The sequence below is a fragment of the Piliocolobus tephrosceles genome, chromosome 11 (genome assembly GCF_002776525.5).
Source record: "Piliocolobus tephrosceles isolate RC106 chromosome 11, ASM277652v3, whole genome shotgun sequence".
Classification (NCBI taxonomy): Eukaryota; Metazoa; Chordata; class Mammalia; order Primates; family Cercopithecidae; genus Piliocolobus; species Piliocolobus tephrosceles.
The window spans coordinates 11,592,071-11,610,165 of NC_045444.1; positions in this window are offsets into that span (position 1 = coordinate 11,592,071).

Here is an 18,095-nt window from a genome sequence, read left to right on the forward strand (position 1 = left end):
CCCTGTGGTCGTGAGTTTATCAAGGAAGTCTGAAGACATGACCAGCTGCCCGTGTTTTATCCTAAAAGCTTGCTGTATAAAGGATACTTTCTGGAGGGCAGGAGTGGAGATCCACCATCTTGTAGCTGCCTGAGACATGGCTTCTGCTTGTAAATCTCTATTAAGGGTTTCCTTCTGAGAAACTGGATTTGTCAGCTTCTTTCTTCAGCTTCTCAGTTCCCTTAGCCTTGTGGGGATATATGTGCATAGATTTGATCACTGCAGAACATCCCAATTAAAGGACATTCCACAAAAGAGCAGACCAGTATTTTGCAACACTGTCAAGGTCATCAAAAACAAGGAATGTATGAGAAATCGTCACAGCCAAGAGAAGCCTAAGAAGACACGACAACTAAATATTATTTCCCGAGTGAGATTCCGGAACAGAAAAAGACACTAGTTAAAAACTAAGGAGATGTGAAGAAAGTATGGACTTCCGTTAATAATCATACATCAAATTTGGTTCATTAATTGTGATAAATGGTACCATGTTAATGGGAGATATTAAGAATAAAGGAAGCTGGGTATGGGATAGATGAGAATTTTGCAATTTTTCTGTAAGCCTGAAACCATTATAATGTAAACAGTTTTTTAAATACATCTTTATGCATTTTGGGCACATACACAAAATATTCCAGATTTAAAGAAGGAGGCAGGTGAAAACTAGCAGCAAGCATAAGAACACCAGGATAAATAGAATTTCCCAGTATTTTGGCCCCTTCTCTTCCCCTTTGCGCAGATCGGCTATCCTCACCACCTGTCCATACTCACTATTTGTTGCATGCCATAAACAGGCAGGTGAAATGGTTATTATTCCTTTATCCAGTCTGGTCCCACTGAAATATCTGACTTTCATTTTAAATGCATCATCCCAGAGCATCTCAGGTGATTTTGACTGCAGATAAGGCACACTGATGACACAGGTATGTGGCAGCTACATGCCCTGATGGTGGGCTGGGTACAATGGGGAATCCACAGTATGTGAAGGTGCCTGGGCCAGATCACCCCCAGAGGGGTCCAGAGGACATTTCCTCTCCTTACAGAGAGGTGAACGATTGATGTGGCCATAGTCTTACTGCTTAATTTCACCAACTTCCCCGAAGGTGGGACGACAGACACAGCTCATGGGAAGGCAGATGGGCACAGGATGTTAGTGTTTCCCCTAAATTCCAACAAGTCTCTTCTAGTAAATCTGAGCCTCATGAGAGAGGCCCCCAGGATAGGTCTAAGATGCCATAATTTCACCTGGTCTAAAGTGCATTTTCCCTTCAATCATCCCTTAATATTTAATAATGTAAAGGCACTAAGAGGGGATTTCTAGACATAAATGTTTCATCACCAACATTTTAGGAGAAATACAACAGGTTCCAATTCCTCTGGTGGAAGTTGATAACCCTGAGAAATAGCTTTAAGTCTGCTTAAGCCATTCTCAAACACAATCTGCTCCTTCTTCCCCTGCTTCCTCGATATGTATCTCTATTGTAGCACACTGTCCATCAGACCATGCTCTTGGCGTTCAGTGTCTTGAGGACTCTGATTTATTCACTTTGGATTCCCACACCAGCTCTGAGAGAGTGGCTGCTGACTGTGAAGGCAGAGTGAGTTAAGTCCTGCTGTCTCTCAGGAGCTTGAGCCTGATGCTAAAGGATGAGAGTGCATTGATCATGACCTATCGGTTGTCAGACAGCACTACAAGGTGCAAACGGCTTGCACCAGATTGACTTATTCAGTGCATATGCTGTTTTTGGCATCCTTGATCCTGCAGCAGAGAAATCTTCAGAGCATCTCATTTCAAGAGACACTGCTGCAGGATGAGGCCATATGACATTCCCAGGGAGAGGAGATCGCATCAAACTACAGTGTGGGCTTATGAAAAGTCCCTTTTCTCCCCAGGCTTGAGGGGAAGGCAGAGTTATTGATAAATCAGACCATAGATCAGGAGGCTGACATTCCCAATGTCAGCATCCTGAGGAATATTTCCTACTCTGTAGCCAAGGAAATGATGCTATTAGCCTTTTCTTGGAGAGGAGATATTTTGAAGGATTTGCCCAAATGCATGGCTGAGCCATTCTTGCCACTGTGCCCTTTGATTAGTTTGTACTCCTCCACCCTAGGTGGGACTCTCTCCTTCTTTGAGTTATTAAGGAGAATTAAGCATTCAAGGTGCCTTTGAACCAAACTTCCTGTGTTATTACTGTCCCTGAAGAGCAGCATTAACACAGAAAGCTTCCTTCCAAAAGAGAGACATCATCCTCCTCTCAGGTTGAAAGAAAATGTACGGGCGAGGAAGAAGGGTTCGCCGTCATCAGCAGTATTACCTAACACAATAGCTTCTTTCTTTGTATCCCCTGTGTGCCTACACATAATCAATTTAGATTTATTAAATCAGATACAACAGTTTATGTCAATGCAAAGTGAACACATTATTTGGTTTTGAGGAGGCACAGACCTTCCCTCCTGGAGTGTCATATCTCCTTTGACATTCCATTGCGCTCTTTAAGAAGTAATGGGAAGAAATGTTATCGTAACACCAGGGGGGCTGTTTCAAAGTGGCGCCTGAAGATTTTGCTGTGCCATTTCCATTAACAGTGATGACAGGCATGTAACGAAGTCCCTGCTTGCTGTGCTGCCAATTTCCTGCGGAGCCTACGGTGGGAATGGGAATTGCAGAGTGAGTCTGACATTTATCACGTACAGGGCAATGTGTGAATCCCTATCGGTTAGAAGAATTTCTGATGAAAGCAGGAAGGGATGATGGTCACCGGGATGGAGCCTCCCGTTCTGACCTTCAGGGATCTTCAGTCCAGAGCCAGTTTCTGTCTTTTAAGGAAAAAGAAGAGAGAAAAGACCAGTGCCTGGGGCTCTCTGCCTGGGCTTCTTCGTGTCTCCATTGAAGGAAGCCTGAGAACAGCAGGGAGGGTGAGGGTTCCCAGGGACTGCCCATCACAGCTAATGCTTCTGGAGTCAGGAGCCTGTCTGACCAGGACAGGAGGTGACCACCCACTGCAGTCCTTAACAACCTTCTCATGTACCTGTTGTCACCACTGAGCCAGGCACGTGTTCATCACAGGAGTTTCCTGCATCCCTTCCCATGGTCTCCATTCTGTAACGAGTTCTCCCTCCTCTCTCAACCCCCATACTAAGACAAAAGGGTCCATCTTTTCCTTTCCCTCGAGTCCTGGCTACAAAATGCTTTCCCTTTTTTACAGATTTGCAAAAAAGCAATGAAAGCAATCCTAGCTATCTCATACATATGAGGATTCCTGCCCTGTCAGGAACCACTGAGAGTTATGGATGGTTTGTCATCTCCACTGCCCCAGCAATCTTTCATCAATTACAAACACGATGGAGAAACTGATGTTCTCAGGCTTATGCCAATCCCCTGCCTAACCTGGTGCAAGTACAAGTCTGGGGAAGAAACTGTCCCAGTGCAGGGTTGGCCCGTGGAGACAGCAACACCGAGACCATCACGAAATTACCAAGTCCTGGAGGATGCCTTTGTCTGAAGAGTCTGCTGTTGCATAGTTGCAGCATCTGCCCAGGCCGATGGAGACACACTGGGCCTCTCTGCCCCCAAACCTGACCTTGCCCTTCTAGGGTTCTGTTCTCTAAGGAAGGAGTGCCCTCATGTCCAGCACACTCAAGGACAGACTTAGCTGGGCTGTCGTTGTCCTGGGTGCAAAAGGAGAAATGTGCTTCTCACCTCGCCTTGGTTACATCTCTGCATGTCAGCCCACAGCAGTGACCTCCAGGGAACAATTTCCTGTGAAGGAACTTGTTACTGAGTGCTGAGGAGGCCAAATTCCTGCTTCACTCCTCTGCTATGCTTTAGCCAGAATACCCTTTCCCATTCTAGTCCGTGGATTCTAGATCCCACCAAGTGCTTTTGAGGAAACCACCATTTCTTTTTTTTTTTTTTTTTTTACCTTTTTTTTTATTTTATTTTATTTTATTTTATTTTTTTTTTTTTTATTATACTTTAAGTTCTAGGAAACCACCATTTCTATCTTGAAGGTCTTTCCTCCTCTTTTCCACCGGACACACTCTTCCTTCAAAATCTTGTTTGGCCAATAATCCCTCTATGAAGACTCTCGGCATTCTTCCTCCAGATCACATCTCCCAGACGGATCACATCTCCCAGACGGATCACATCTCCCAGACGGATCACATCTCCCAGACGAAGGAGCTGCCCCTCATGGCATCTCCCAGTCTAGATGTGCTTGGACCACACTCCCAAACTAACTCCCGCTCCAGCATGAAACTGCACCACTTCCTACTTTTATTACCTGCACCACCACACATGACACAGTCACTATGATGCTCTGTGATAGGCACTGGGCCACATGCCCACCATGTGTAGGGCTCCCTGCTAGGGACTCATTTTAGAAAGTAGGAACTGAAAACAGTGTAACTCCCAGCCCCGTCTAAACTCTGCTGAGCATCCTTCCCTGTTCCTCTGTTAAAAAATCATGCTAAAAAAAAAAACAAAAAACAAGCAGAAGTCACTCAGCAACTTGCTCCAGGAAATACAGACTCCTGGGAGGTAGGACTGTCAGCCAGCTGAAATAGGTTACTTAGCTCTGTCATCCAGGCTCGCTGCAGGCCCTCCACTTGCCATCAGTTCAAAGCTACTCTGTCCTTCACTCTGCCTGATCCCAATCAGCCCCAGCCTGAGTCCTCCCCCATTTTCCTCTTTCTGCTCTGACTTAGTCAAGGGGGTGCTCTCCCTTATTGCTACTAGGTTGAATAAATTAGCGGTACCTGATCAACAGTTTTTCTAGAAGTCTCTTAAGAGGACACTATGCAAAAAAATGTTCAGAATCCTGTCCACCGTCAAACAGCTGTTAAGGGGCAGAGCTGAGCCCTGTCAAACCCATGTCTGTCTGATGCAGAGGCAATAGCCTTTCTTTTAAATGGACATGAGTGTCCCTTTGTGTGTTTAATGGCATATGCATGTGCTCCACCGATCTACACAGCCCTGGAAGATCACAGCAGCATCCCCAGAACCAAGTCTCACTACAGCGTGTCCTTCTGAGTGTGTGCAGGTGACAGCGGTGTGAACAGCAGTCGAAGAGTCCTGGGACTTCTGCCCCTTGTCAAATGATCAGACATGCCTCTAACCTATTCGTTGTTAGCAAAATAACCCAAGTAATGTCCTGAGCTCCTGTGATACTAGGGAGGAGGATAAACACGAGGATCCTGGAGGTACCAAGTCCATCCAGCCCCTGCTCCTCAGGAGGTCAATGAGAGTCAAAACAGGAAAAACAGGAAAACTGATGGTGAAAGAGATCAAACACAAACACATTCCTCCATATATCTCAGCCCTGGGCCCAACACAAACACATTCCTCCATATGTCTCAACTTCCTGGGCCCAACACAAACACATTCCTCCATATATCTCAACTTTAGAAAAACACCACCTGGAGAGTCCCCGATAAGGTCACAACCGTTTGTGGTTTTACTGAAAGCGTGGGAACCAATAGAAAACTGCTAAATGTATAACTTAAAATGTTAACCAATTGTAATGCTGTAACCGAAAGAATTCCCTTGTTCCTCTGTAACCTTACATATCCTGTTTACATCGGGCTATAAAAAGCGAGCACATGCAACGTTCGGGGCCCTCTTGGATGCTGTGAAACGGAGGGACCAAGTTCGAACTTGCAGTAAAGATCCTTGCTGCTTGGCTTTGACTCTGGACTCTGGTGGTCTTCTTTGGGGAATAAACTGTCTGGGCATAACAATGGAAAGAAAAAGTTCCGTAAGAGCACCAGACAAGGTATGGTAGTAATTAAACGTGTGGATTCAGCTGACGCCTGGTCTTGCCATTTTTTCATTTTATTTTATTTATTTATTTATTTACTTACTTATTTTTTTGAGATGGAGTCTCGCTCTGTCGCCAGATTGGAGTGCAGTGGCACGATCTTGGCTCACTGCAACCTCCACCTCCTGCATTTAAGCAATTCTCTTGCCTCAGCCTCCTGAGTAGCTGGGACTAGCCTCAGCCTCCTGAGTAGCTGGGACTACAGGCACCTGCCACCACGCCCGGCTAATTTTTGTATTTTTAGTAGAGATGGGGTTTCACTGTGTTAGCCAGGATGGTCTCCATCTCCTGACTTCATGATCTGCCCACCTCGGCCTCCCAAAGTGCTAGGATTACAGGTGTGAGCCACCACGCCTGGCCCCTTGCCATTTGTTTATTTACCAGATGATTTAAAGTGCTGTTCTGTGACCTTTCTGAGACTGAGACTGCTTTCTTGCCTGCAGTACAGAGGTAATGACGGTGTGTACCTCACAGAGTTGCTGTGGAAATAAAATTTGGGACATTCCCAGCACCACACATGACAGAGGGTAGAGGCATGTGATCACATGGAATAAACAGAAGGTTTATATAAGAACAGTCAGGCAGGAAGAACTGCTAAGAAGTCCCACCCAAGTGAGCCTTCGAGTGCTTGCTGTTCTGTGAGCGAGCATCTGTTAACAAAGAACACAGCCATGCTGTTGATGGTGTTGATGGGAAGAGCTCCTTTTGTGGGAAGCCCTGATGGTGGGCCAGGCAGGTAAGGGTGGACAGAGGAGATGGGGAGGGAGAGTCATCAGGAATCTTCTGGGCAGTCCAGAGAGTGGGTGGGGAAGGCAGGGAGGATGGAATGGAAGACCACTGAGCGGCAGGAGTCTCCCCATAGCCACAATTGCTTCAGTAAGTTCTACCAAACTCAGGGGTGCTCTGTGACAGCGGAGGGGCTCTCACGGAAGACTGTCCATAGCAGCCTCCTCCCTCATGGGCTGTCCCTCCCTGAAGTCACGCTCGGACTAAGTCAAGAGCCTTCTACAAACTCAGGCCCTTTCATTCTTCCCATACAGAGCCATTTTGTTTCCTAGGGTTTTGAGCAAACATTTAATAGCTCCATTTTTTGTTCATTGTTCTTCAAAAATAGAGAACAAAAAGCGCCTGTCCTGTGGACCCTCCAGGCCTGGATCCATTCAGTCAGAACAGCATATGGCTGTCCCCAGGGCCAGGTGCTGGAATGCACAGTGAATTAGGCCATGTGCGCCTTTGCTCACGGGCCTAAGAGGTTAATAGATGGAGGCCTCTTAAAATGCACAAGATAGAGCCATCATTCTCTGAGAGGTAGTGTTTTGTGTTAGAAACAGGCATCCTGACATTTGTAGGGTTCAGGGCAAGAACACAGGGAGGTCCAGTAACCATATGTCCAAATAGTTTAAAATGCTAAGTCAAGTTAATAAATTGCTGAGCAGTTTATGTTCTACCTTTCGTCTTTAACGAGTATTCCTTCATAACAACCTGGAATATGAGATTCAAATTTAAAATTTTTGGACTCCTCAGAGATCTGAGCCAGAAGAGAGCCAGTGTGAGCACCAGCGATTGGTCCCGTCTGCCCTGAGGCTCAAGTTGACTGATCCTCTCCCATGCCAGCACTGTCCTCCACCATGGGGCTGGGCTCCTGCAGGGAAGACACTTGAATCTGCCTGCCCAAGCTCCACTCACACCCTCTGCATCACTCAACTCCTGCCCCACTCAGGGATCAGGTGCACACTTGCACACTTTGGTGTCAGAGGCAACCTCCAGGAGGACAGGCCCAAGCCAGAGGCTCGCCTAGGTCAGGAAAGAAGTCTGTGTCTAGAAGGAAGGATGCCTTTATTCCAAGCAGATGAATTTCTTTGGCCAACAGGCTCCTTGTACCATAGGAAGGGCACAGCTGGTACAAGAACAGTGTGAGACCCCCTTCCAAAGGAATGTAAGAGGCTCACATGACACAGGTCTATAGGCAAGACTCAGAAAAATTATAGATTTTAAGCAGACAAAAGCATACACTACAGAAAGGACACCCCACTGAACACATGGTGCTGGGAAAACTGGATAGCCACATGCAGAATGAAACTGCATCCCTACCTCTCACCATATACAAATGTCAACTCAAGATGGCTTAAACACTGCAATGTAAGACCTGAAACCATAAAAATCCTAGAAGAAAATCTAGGAAAAACTCTTCTGGACATTGGCCTATGCAAAGAATGTATGACTAATACCCAAAAAGCAAATGCAACAACAAAATAAATAAATGAGACAATTAAGCTAAAACGTTTTGCACAGCAAAAGAAATAATCAACCAAGTAGACAACCTATAGAACGGCAGAAAATATTCACAAATTGTATATCTGACAAAGGATTTATATCCAGAATCTATAAGGAAGTCAAAACAGCAAGAAAAAACTGAATAATCACAATCAACATGAGCATATGTTTTTCAAAAGAAGATATACAAGTGGACGACAATCGTATGAAAAAAATGCTCAGCATCACTAATCATCAGGGAAATGCAAATTAAGACAAAGTTAAATATCATCTTACCCCAGTCAGAATGGTCTTATTAAAAAGTCAAAAAACAGCAGATGTTGGCGTGGATGAAGGGGGAATGCTTATACACTGTTCTTGGGAATGTAAACTAGTACAACCTCTATGGAAAACAGTGTGGAGATTTTTCAAAGATCTAAAAGTAGAACTACCATTGGATTCAGCAATCCCACTACTGGGTACCCACCCAAAGGAAAAAGGCTCTTATATCAAAGAGACACCTGGACTTGTATGTTTATTGCAGCAGAATTCACAATTGCAGACAAGAAGATAAAGAAAATGTGTGGAGTGTGTGTGTGTGTGTGTATTACACACACACAATGGAATACTACTCAGCCATAGAAAAGAACAAAATAATGTTTTTGTGTGGCACCTTGGATGGAACCAGAGATCATTATCCTAAGTGAAGTAACTGAGGAACAGAAAACCAAATACTGCATGTTCTTGCTTGTAAGGGGGAGCTAACCTATAGGTATGCAATGCCATACAGAGTGGTATAACGGACATTGGAGATTCAAAGCAGGGAGTGTGGGAGTGAGACAAGGAGCAAAACAGGACCTATTTGATACAATAAACACGCTTCAGGTGACAGGTACACTGAACGCCTGGACTTTACCGCTGCACAATTCAATTTAGCTTGTACCCCTAATGCTATTGAAATTTTTAAAAACTTCCGGAGCTTTCAGCATCCATTTGAGTTTGTGCAGTGTGAATAAAGGAGCTTTGAGAGCAAGTCTTGATCTCTTTGAGACTTGATGTTCTCCTTTGGGAGATAACAGTGGTAGGTGGTTTCTGCTTAGTGGGCTGGGGGAAGCATTTCCCGGAGTGGGATGGCTCAGCTGGGCCTTAAAGGGAGGGAAGCGCACACAGATCCTCACAGCGAAGGTGCAGGTGCTAAAGTACAAGGTGTGTTCCAGAGCCCCCAGCGGATTGGCAGAGCTGCCTGTGCACTCAGAACCTGCAGAAGAGGTGGAAAGCTGCACCCTAAGTGGGAGGAAAATGCAGACCATCTCTACAGGCGCTTGGACTTCTCTTTCCATGGCCACATCCAGAACCTGTTGCTCAGGCCCCAGCTAAGTGACAGTGTACATTCAGGCCTGCTTGAGGAGGGCCGCATGTGATCTAGTTCACAACTATTAGGACTTGGGGACCCCAGTTCAGATTCTATTCATGGTGCCACCAACTCCCTTCTTCCAGCTGCCTCCTAGTCTTGGTGCTGGGACACTCCTCAGAGCATCAGAAATCTCTGTTCCTCCCCAGACGATTCGAGACTCTCTGCCTGGTTTTATTTTGACTTCTTTTCAGTATCTTCCAATGCTGGCGACTCCCCATAATTCTAAAATGCCACTGATTCTATTTCTCATACTAAATGGCTCTGTTTGGAATAATAATACTCTTTGAGTGCCCATGGGGGACATTAAGACTATAAGAATTGCTTTCATTAAAAGCTTCATTCACCTGAGCTGAAATGAAACCAAGCCAACAACTAAGCCAGCTAATTCTAGTTCAATCTAGTTTTGTGGAAACACCACTTGTGCTTTCCTGACTCGGGCAGCGAGTTCAGACAGATGGTAGGTTGAGCTAGCAACAAAATACTCCCACAAGTACTGATGGATTTCCACAGGGGCGCTTGCAATGCCCTGGATACTTGCAGAGATGCTAAGCTTGTAAAGGAACTTGCCCTACCACAGGCAGCGGGTTTGATCTTCAGAACACACTTGTGGGATATGCAGAGACCAGAGACCATGTTTGTCCACCCGCTGTACAGACAGGAAAGCTAAGCAAAAAGCAATTCATTGAGTGGCCTAAGGTCATATGACCCACATGAGGTCACATGACCCACATGCAGCACGGGGTCAACTCAGAGCCATGTCCTGAAGTCAGTGTGCTTTGCGGCCACTCCTTTTGTTTCCTTTTGGGGGTGTGGGGAGAAATGGTAGTAGTGTTTTTATTAACAAATAAAAATTGTATATATTTATGGTATACAACATGATAGTTTGAAGTACATATACATTGTGGAATGACGAGACCAAGCCAATTATCATATCTATCAACTCACATACAATTTTTTTTGGTGAGAACACTTAAAACCTACTTTGTAGCAACTTCCAAGTATACAACATGTTGTTATTAACTGCAGTCACCACGATGGACTGTAGATCTTTTGAACTTATCCCTCCAGTCTGACTAAAATGTTGTACCCTTTCACCAATATCTCCCCCTAGCCTTTGACAACCACCATTCTATTCTCTGCTCCTGTGAGTTCATCTTTTCGAGATTCTACACATAAATGAAGTTGTGCAGCACGTGTCTGTGCCTGGCTCATTTCACTTGTCATAATGTCCTCCAGGTTCATCCACGTTGTCACAAATGGCAAGACTTCCTTCTTTTTTAAGGCTGAGTAGTGTTTTGTTGTGTGTTTATACCACATTCTCTTTTTCCTCCCGCTCATTGATGGACAGTTAGGCTGAGTGCATCTCTGTTCGTTTGTTTGCTTGTTTGTTGTTTGTTTGTTTGTTTGTTTTTGAGACGGAGTCTTCCTCTGTCACCCAGGCTGGAGTGCAATGGTGTGATCTTGACTTACTGCAACCTCCGACTCCCAAGTTCAAGCAATTCTCCTGCCTCAGCCTCCCGAGAAGCTGGAATCACAGGCACACACTACTACACCTGGTTTATTTATTTTTTATTTTTTTGTATTTTTAGTAGAGATCACAGGGTTTCACTATGTTGGCCAGGCTGATCTCAAACCCCTGAACTCAGGTGATCCGCCCGCATCAGCCTCTTAAAGTGCTGGGACTTCAGGTGTGAGCCACCGTGCCTGGCCAGCTGAGTGTATATCTTGGGTACTGTGAATGGTGCTGCAACCAATATGGGAGTGCCGCCAATCTCTTCCCATACTGATTTCATTTCTTTGGAGATATACCCCATAGTGGGATTGGTAACTATTTTTTTTATTCGTTGAGCCACTCCTTTTCAACTCTAATGATTTTTAAGTTGGATCTCAAGATTTTGTTCACATGACCACGTTTACCTGTGTGCTATGCTCGCTTTGCATGGGAAGAGTTCACAGTTTTAACAGTGAAGCCCTGAGGCGTCAATGCCATGAAGTCAACTGCACTGCTCTGTGCCCTCTCTCGGGGTTCTTTCCATACGTCTCTTGCCATAGATCGTTGTTCATTCGGCAGATAAACACCAGATGCCTTCTGTGTGCCAAGCACTGTGTCAGCGAAAAGGATGTGGTCCGTGTACCCAGGAAGTTCTAGAATTTGGTGGGGAACAGGCACAGGCACCAAGCAATTCTCAAAGTACAAATGCAGTTATACAAGACAGTGACCTCCTTCCCCTTTCTGTCCAAAATCACTTGAAAATAAAGAAAAATAATTAAAAATAAGGAAAAGATCCTCAGTGGGCCTTATTTAGATCACAACACTACTCAAAAAATTAGGGAGTTCTTAGCAAACCAAAATTTGTTTAGATTCCTGGAAGAGGCTAAATAGAGAGGCTCATACTGAGAAGAAATCAGAGGGAAGAGAATCTTAGCCTAAAATGTGCCCGGAGTGATATGGTGTCAAATCTCACAGATATTCTGAGCCAAGTTTGTGAGTCAAAGAACAAGGCCATGGCGAACCCTGGGGTGGAGCCATAAGGCTTCTGTGCTAAGCCGCATGGAAATTCCTCTTCCTCCTGGGCACACAGAGAGACAACTCCTCCTAGCCGTGCTACAAGGGAGGACCATGGGACCGCTTCTGTGCAGCGGGGCATGAGGAGAGGTGATTCCAATATCCATGTGCCGGTCCAGGCTGAGGCACAGAAGAGTAGCCTGAGTCCCCCTCACCCTCTCACAGCTGCAACAGTGAGGCCCTGGGTTGTCATGGCCGAGCCACGAGATGGAGCCAACTGGATTTCTGCATCTGCATTGGCCACAACTTCCCGGAAAATTGCATCAGAATTTAAATGAGTGAGAAATAAGCCCTTCATATGAAGCCACAGAGGTGGCCAGGTTGAATTTGTTCCTCTGCAGTGTAGTCTATTCTGTCTAATGCAGGTATTTGCTTGAGCAGATGTTGAGACACTTTTCCTCCTTTGCACTCCCTCAGCTGCAGGGACCAGTCATATTTGCACTCAAAATTAAATTTAAGTACTGTTTTCTAGAGAAAGAACTCAATCTGCCTGGAGAAGAGCCCTCCTGTAAAAGCTATGGCTTGTCAGAGGGGCCAGAGCAGAGCCTGAGTAACACCAGCTCCCCAGGTCAGAGAGGAGGGGAAAGGAGGCCATTCCAACCAGGAGGGGAATATCCTGAATTAGTGAGTCTCTCTTTCCCTGACAGCTGGGCTTCTGCCCTGCACCCTAATGCAAAGTTCACCAAGAGACTGTCCTGTCCTGTCCTGTCCTCTCTCACAAAGCCCAGGCAGGCTCCCAGGTCAGCCAGGGCACTGTTCAGGAAACAAATGCAATGCTGAACAGGCCCTTGCCCAGTATCCCCCACAGCACTGTGCTTTCATAACCCCTCATGATTTCAGCAACTGTTTGGATGACTTTCCCCATAACCCTGCAGACTGCCAATGAGTGCTCATCCTAAAATACAAATCCCATCAGGCTACCTCCCAGAAGAGACCTCCTTCAGACCTGCAGGGAAACACACGCTCCACAGTATCTCAGTCTCCTGGCAGCCAGCCCCACCTCTCAGGCTTCACCTTGCCGCTCTCCCCACAAGCCCCACCCCGGATCACCCTGCTTTTTCACCAAACACAAATTCTTGTTTTTCTTTGAGACATCACTCTCCTCCCCACCTTTGATTCTTCCTTATCTTATCACCTGTGTGATGGACTGTGTTCCCTCTTCAGGATTGATTCTGTGAGACGAGGTCCTGCCCAGGGCTATACATGCCCTGGCCCTGCCTGTGAGCTGAGCTCCCTTTCTGGAACCACGTCACCCCAGGCCACCCCCACAGCAGGTCCCATCCCACTGCGTCTCCCCCAAGTGTGTGCCTGCTTGTCTCTCCCATGAGACTAGGAGCTCCTTAAAATCAGTTCTTCTGCTATTCATCCTGGTGCCCAATTATGTAGCAGAGTTACCCTCACAGAATCAGAAATTCTAGGAGAAGGCAGGAAGAGGAAGGGAGAGAAGGGAAGAAGAAGGAAGAGGGGAACGGAGAGAAGGAAGGAGGGAGAAAGGAAGAAGGAAAGGAGAGAGAATGGGAAGAAGGAAAGGAGGAGACAGGGCTCCTTACTAAAATGCCTGATATTTCTGATTGGAGATGGCCTCAAATACCTGTGTGCTTAACCAGCCTGAAGACTCGCCCTACAGCTGACAGGGAGGGCCGTCTCTGCAACCACATGGGTTCTGGATTCTGCACTCACCTACCTGAAATGTGTATCAGTGGCTTATGAAGCCCTGCTTGCCAGGTCTATAGAGGGCTCAAAGCAGGCAGGATTAGCTGCCCACTGGGTGACAGATGTTGCTCCAATATGGCCTGGAAGCCTACGACAAAAGGCAGAGTCTTGAAAGATGGACCTTGGGCCTGAAGTTGGATCTGTAGCACAAAATGAGAGATGAGGCTGGTTTTGGTGGGGGGTGATCCCATGAGATCAAATGCTAAACAAAGTTAGACCACGTTACTAAAGTTGTGGCAGGACAGTACCACCTGTCACTGATCAGATCACCTGCAGAAAGCAGGACTTTTGGTGGCTGAGAAGGATGGCACCAAAACCCCCACAAATCTCCTGGTTCACAGCTATGGCTGAAGACAGTGTAGTTGTCTCCTCCGTGGTGCAAGGACACTTAGCGCCAGCAAAGCGGGGCACACCTGACCACAAGCAGAGGGCAGCACAGCCAAGCTGGCCTGTGGGCCTGAGGTCAGCCAGCCCCCACTGGATCCAAAGGAATCCTTTCCAACGTGTAGCCCATGCCCACCGTGGTTCTCCCCTGGGCTCAGCAGAATCACTGTCACTCCTTGTCAGGGAGCTTCAGGCCTGCTCACCAAGATTGAATCCACAAACCTGAAACCCACAGACGTGAGAGCCTCCTGTCTTGCTGCTTCATAAAAAAGCTGGCCAACTGGGGTGCAGGGGAATAACCTACAGGCAGAGGCATAGCAACCTCCTTGGAGAATGACGCAGATAAATAGCATTAGTTTCAGGATTTTTATTCGTAGGAAGCAAACAGCCTTTGAGGACAGCTTGGAACTCTGCTGAATATGCAGTATGGCATCACTAAGACTTTGTTCCCCGGGAAGGAAAGGTCAGGAGTGAAATGAAGTATGTGTTTACTAGATAAAATATGGATAATATTTCCATGACTTTAGCTGCAGGCATGGCTGTACCACATTGCTGACTTCATCATTTCCAATAATTGGTAAAGAAACAGGAAAAACGGGGGAAAAAAAAAAAGCAGGAAAATGTTACCCAGAATACTAGAACCAGCTAGAACAGATACATAAATTGGAGGAGGAGCCAGTGCCGTTGCTTCCGGGATTCTCCATGATTGACAGTCATGGGCTGGATCTAGCCCAGTAAAGCAGCCAAAAGTGAATCAGGGACCTGAAGGGATATGAGCAGCTCATGGGTGAAGGACACAGGACTCTCTTGGTCTGTGAAGGGCAAATAATACATTTTTTGTTTGTTTGTTTTTGAGATGGAGTTTTGCTCTTGTCACCCAGGCTGGAGTGCAGTGGCGCGATCTCAGCTCACTGCAACCTCCACCTCCCGGATTCAAGCGATGCTCCTGCCTCAGCCCCCAAAGTAGCTGGGATTACAGGTGCCTGCCACCATGCCCAGCTAATTTTTGTATTTTTAGTAGAGACGGGGTTTCTCCATGTTGGTCAGGCTGGTCTCAAACTCCTGACCTCAGGTGATCCACCCGCCTCGGCCTCCCAAAGTACTGGGATTACAGGTGTGAGCCACTGCGCCCGGCCAAATCATACATTTTAAAGAGGATGGACAGGTAGATATGACAGCCAATCGTTTACCAGCTGGTGATGTTGAGCACATGCTGAGACACCACAGCTCCCTCAGTCACAGGAGCATGCATGGCACTGGTCGGGCACCCATGACACTGTGCTATAGGAGAAATGAGGTTAAAAAAAAAAAAAAAAAAAAAAAGCAAAAAATCTGGAATGGTTCACTGAGAGCAGCCGTAAATCAGTCCTTCCATAAAGCAACAAAAGTACTCTCAAAAATTGTCCGAATAAACTTTTGTAGAGTTCTGGAAATTAACCATGTTTGCAACAATTGCAAGAGAATTTATTCTAGGAGAACACTGCACCTCAGTCAGAACAGTGGGGTTTGCGGCGACATAACCTGCCACACCTCATTCTGCTCGCCCAGCTCAAGGGGCCTGGAAAGCCTCACAGCCACGGTGCCTGTGAAAACTAGCAGCCGTGGAACCCTCGGAAAGGGGGAAATTGTATTTGGAGTGCCTCAAAAAGTCCCATCCTCAGAGTTCTGTCACTAACTGGCCTGTCTCACAGGTCTGTGGAAAAATCCCATTCACAGCCATTTCTCAAACCATGAATAACATGTGCTTAAATGTCACAGCTGCCCGAGGCTGCAATGCCAGCTGGGGCAAACGAGATCTTGGCCAAATCATTAAAAGGGAGGCACAGGGAGCAAAATGCCCAGCATGGGGCCGAAGATGAAGAGGATTGAGGAGCTCTGACTTATTCCTGGGGTCCGGGAAGGGCTTCTGTGGGGGCGCTGTGAGCACGCCCAGGGGAGACCTGACCAACCCCTGGGCTCTAACCTGCAGCTACCCTTGAGGACCCGCACAGGCCGTTACAGACTGTCTTCATGTTGCCAGTGTGCCTCAGCAATCGCACAGGGTGCCTCCGCAGAGGGGCAAAGGCTTATCAGTTCAAGGAATTTAAGGAAACCTCTGTTCAATTATTGCCTGACCACTAAGGTAACTGAGCAAAGAGTTCGCTGCTTGCACACTACAGAGAATTCAGACTCCACAGAATTAGTGCAGGAAAGTTACTTAATAAACAAACAGCAATAATAGAAACAAAACGAGAACAACAGCAACAACAAACTGTTTTCTGGAGTGGGAGAGAGAGGGATCTGACCTCCAAAGTTGCCACCTTGCACCATCTAAAATGTCCCACTTTCAACAAAACTATATGAAACATACAAGGAAACAGGACAGTATGGGCTACCAACGGGGATGGGGAGAGCAGTCAACAGATACTTTCTATTAGGATGCTGAGGTTTCTAAACAAAACAAAACAAAAAAAGCACTGAAATGAGCTATTACAACTATAGTCAGGAAACTGAAGGAAACCATGTGTAAATAATAGAATAAAAATATAACAATAGTCTCATCAAATAGAGATTATTAATGCAGAGAGATATTACAGAGATTATCAATGAAGAGGGATATTAAAATGAAATAGTGAATACAAGTTCTAGAATTTGAAAGTACAATAACTGAAATAAAATAATCATTAGAGGACCTCAACAACAGATTGAGCTGGAGAAGAAAGAATTGGTGAACTTGAAGATAGATCAAATGAGATTATACAATCTAAGGAAGAGAAAGAGAAAGAATGAAGAAGAAGGAACAGAGTGTCAGAGACCTGTGGAACATCATCCACCAGGTGTGATACACATAATCAGAATCCCAGCAGAGGGGTGGATAGATAGGAGTGCAGAAAAAATATTTGAAGGAATAGTGGCCAGAATCTTTCTAATATAATGACAAACATTAATGGACGTGTCTAAAAAGCTCAATAACTCCAAGTAACATAAATTCAGGAGATCCATATCCTAACACATCAAACCATCAACAGAATCTCGAAAGAGAAAAAAGAGACCTCCTCATGGGCAAGGCTTCCTCAGTAAGATTAACAGCTGTCTCATCATCAAAAGACATGGCAGCTAGAGGGAAGCAGGATGCCTTATTCAAAGTTCTGGGGAAATAAGACTATAAACCAATAATTCTCCATTGAGAAAATATATTTTTCAAAACAACAGGAAAAAATTAAGGCATCTGCAGATAAACAAAAACACAATTTGTCACTAGCCCTACAAAGAAATACTAAAGGGGGTAATCCAGGCTACTTTGAAAGGATACTATAAAGTCACTCAAATGTCCACAAGGGACACAAGAGCACCAGCAAAATACCTACATTTTACATGTAAATATAAAGAACAGTGTAAATGTATGTTTCAGCTTTATTGAGGTATGATTGAAAACCAAAAATTGTGTACATTCAAGGTGTACAGTGTGATGTTTTGATAGATGTATACATTGTGAATTGCCTATCACAATCAAGCTAATCAGCACATCCACCACCTCACAGAGTTGTCTTTTCTGAGTGTGTGGTGAGAATCCACTTTCAGCAAATTTCAGGTAGACGATACATTATTATTATTAACTATAGTCACCCAGCTGTACATTATGCCGCCAGAACTTATTCATCTTATAACTACAAGTTTATGCCCTTTGACCAACATGTCCCCATTTCTACCACCCCCAGGCCCTGACAACACCATTCTATTCTGTTACCATGAGTTTGACTTTTTCACATAGAAGTGAGATCATGAAGTATTTGTCTTTCTGTGTCTGCTTTATTTTACTTAGCATAATATCCTCCATGTTTATCTGTGTTGTCACAAATGGCAGAATTTCTTTCCTTATTAAGGCTGAATAGAATGTATATTCCATACACATCACATGTGCTTT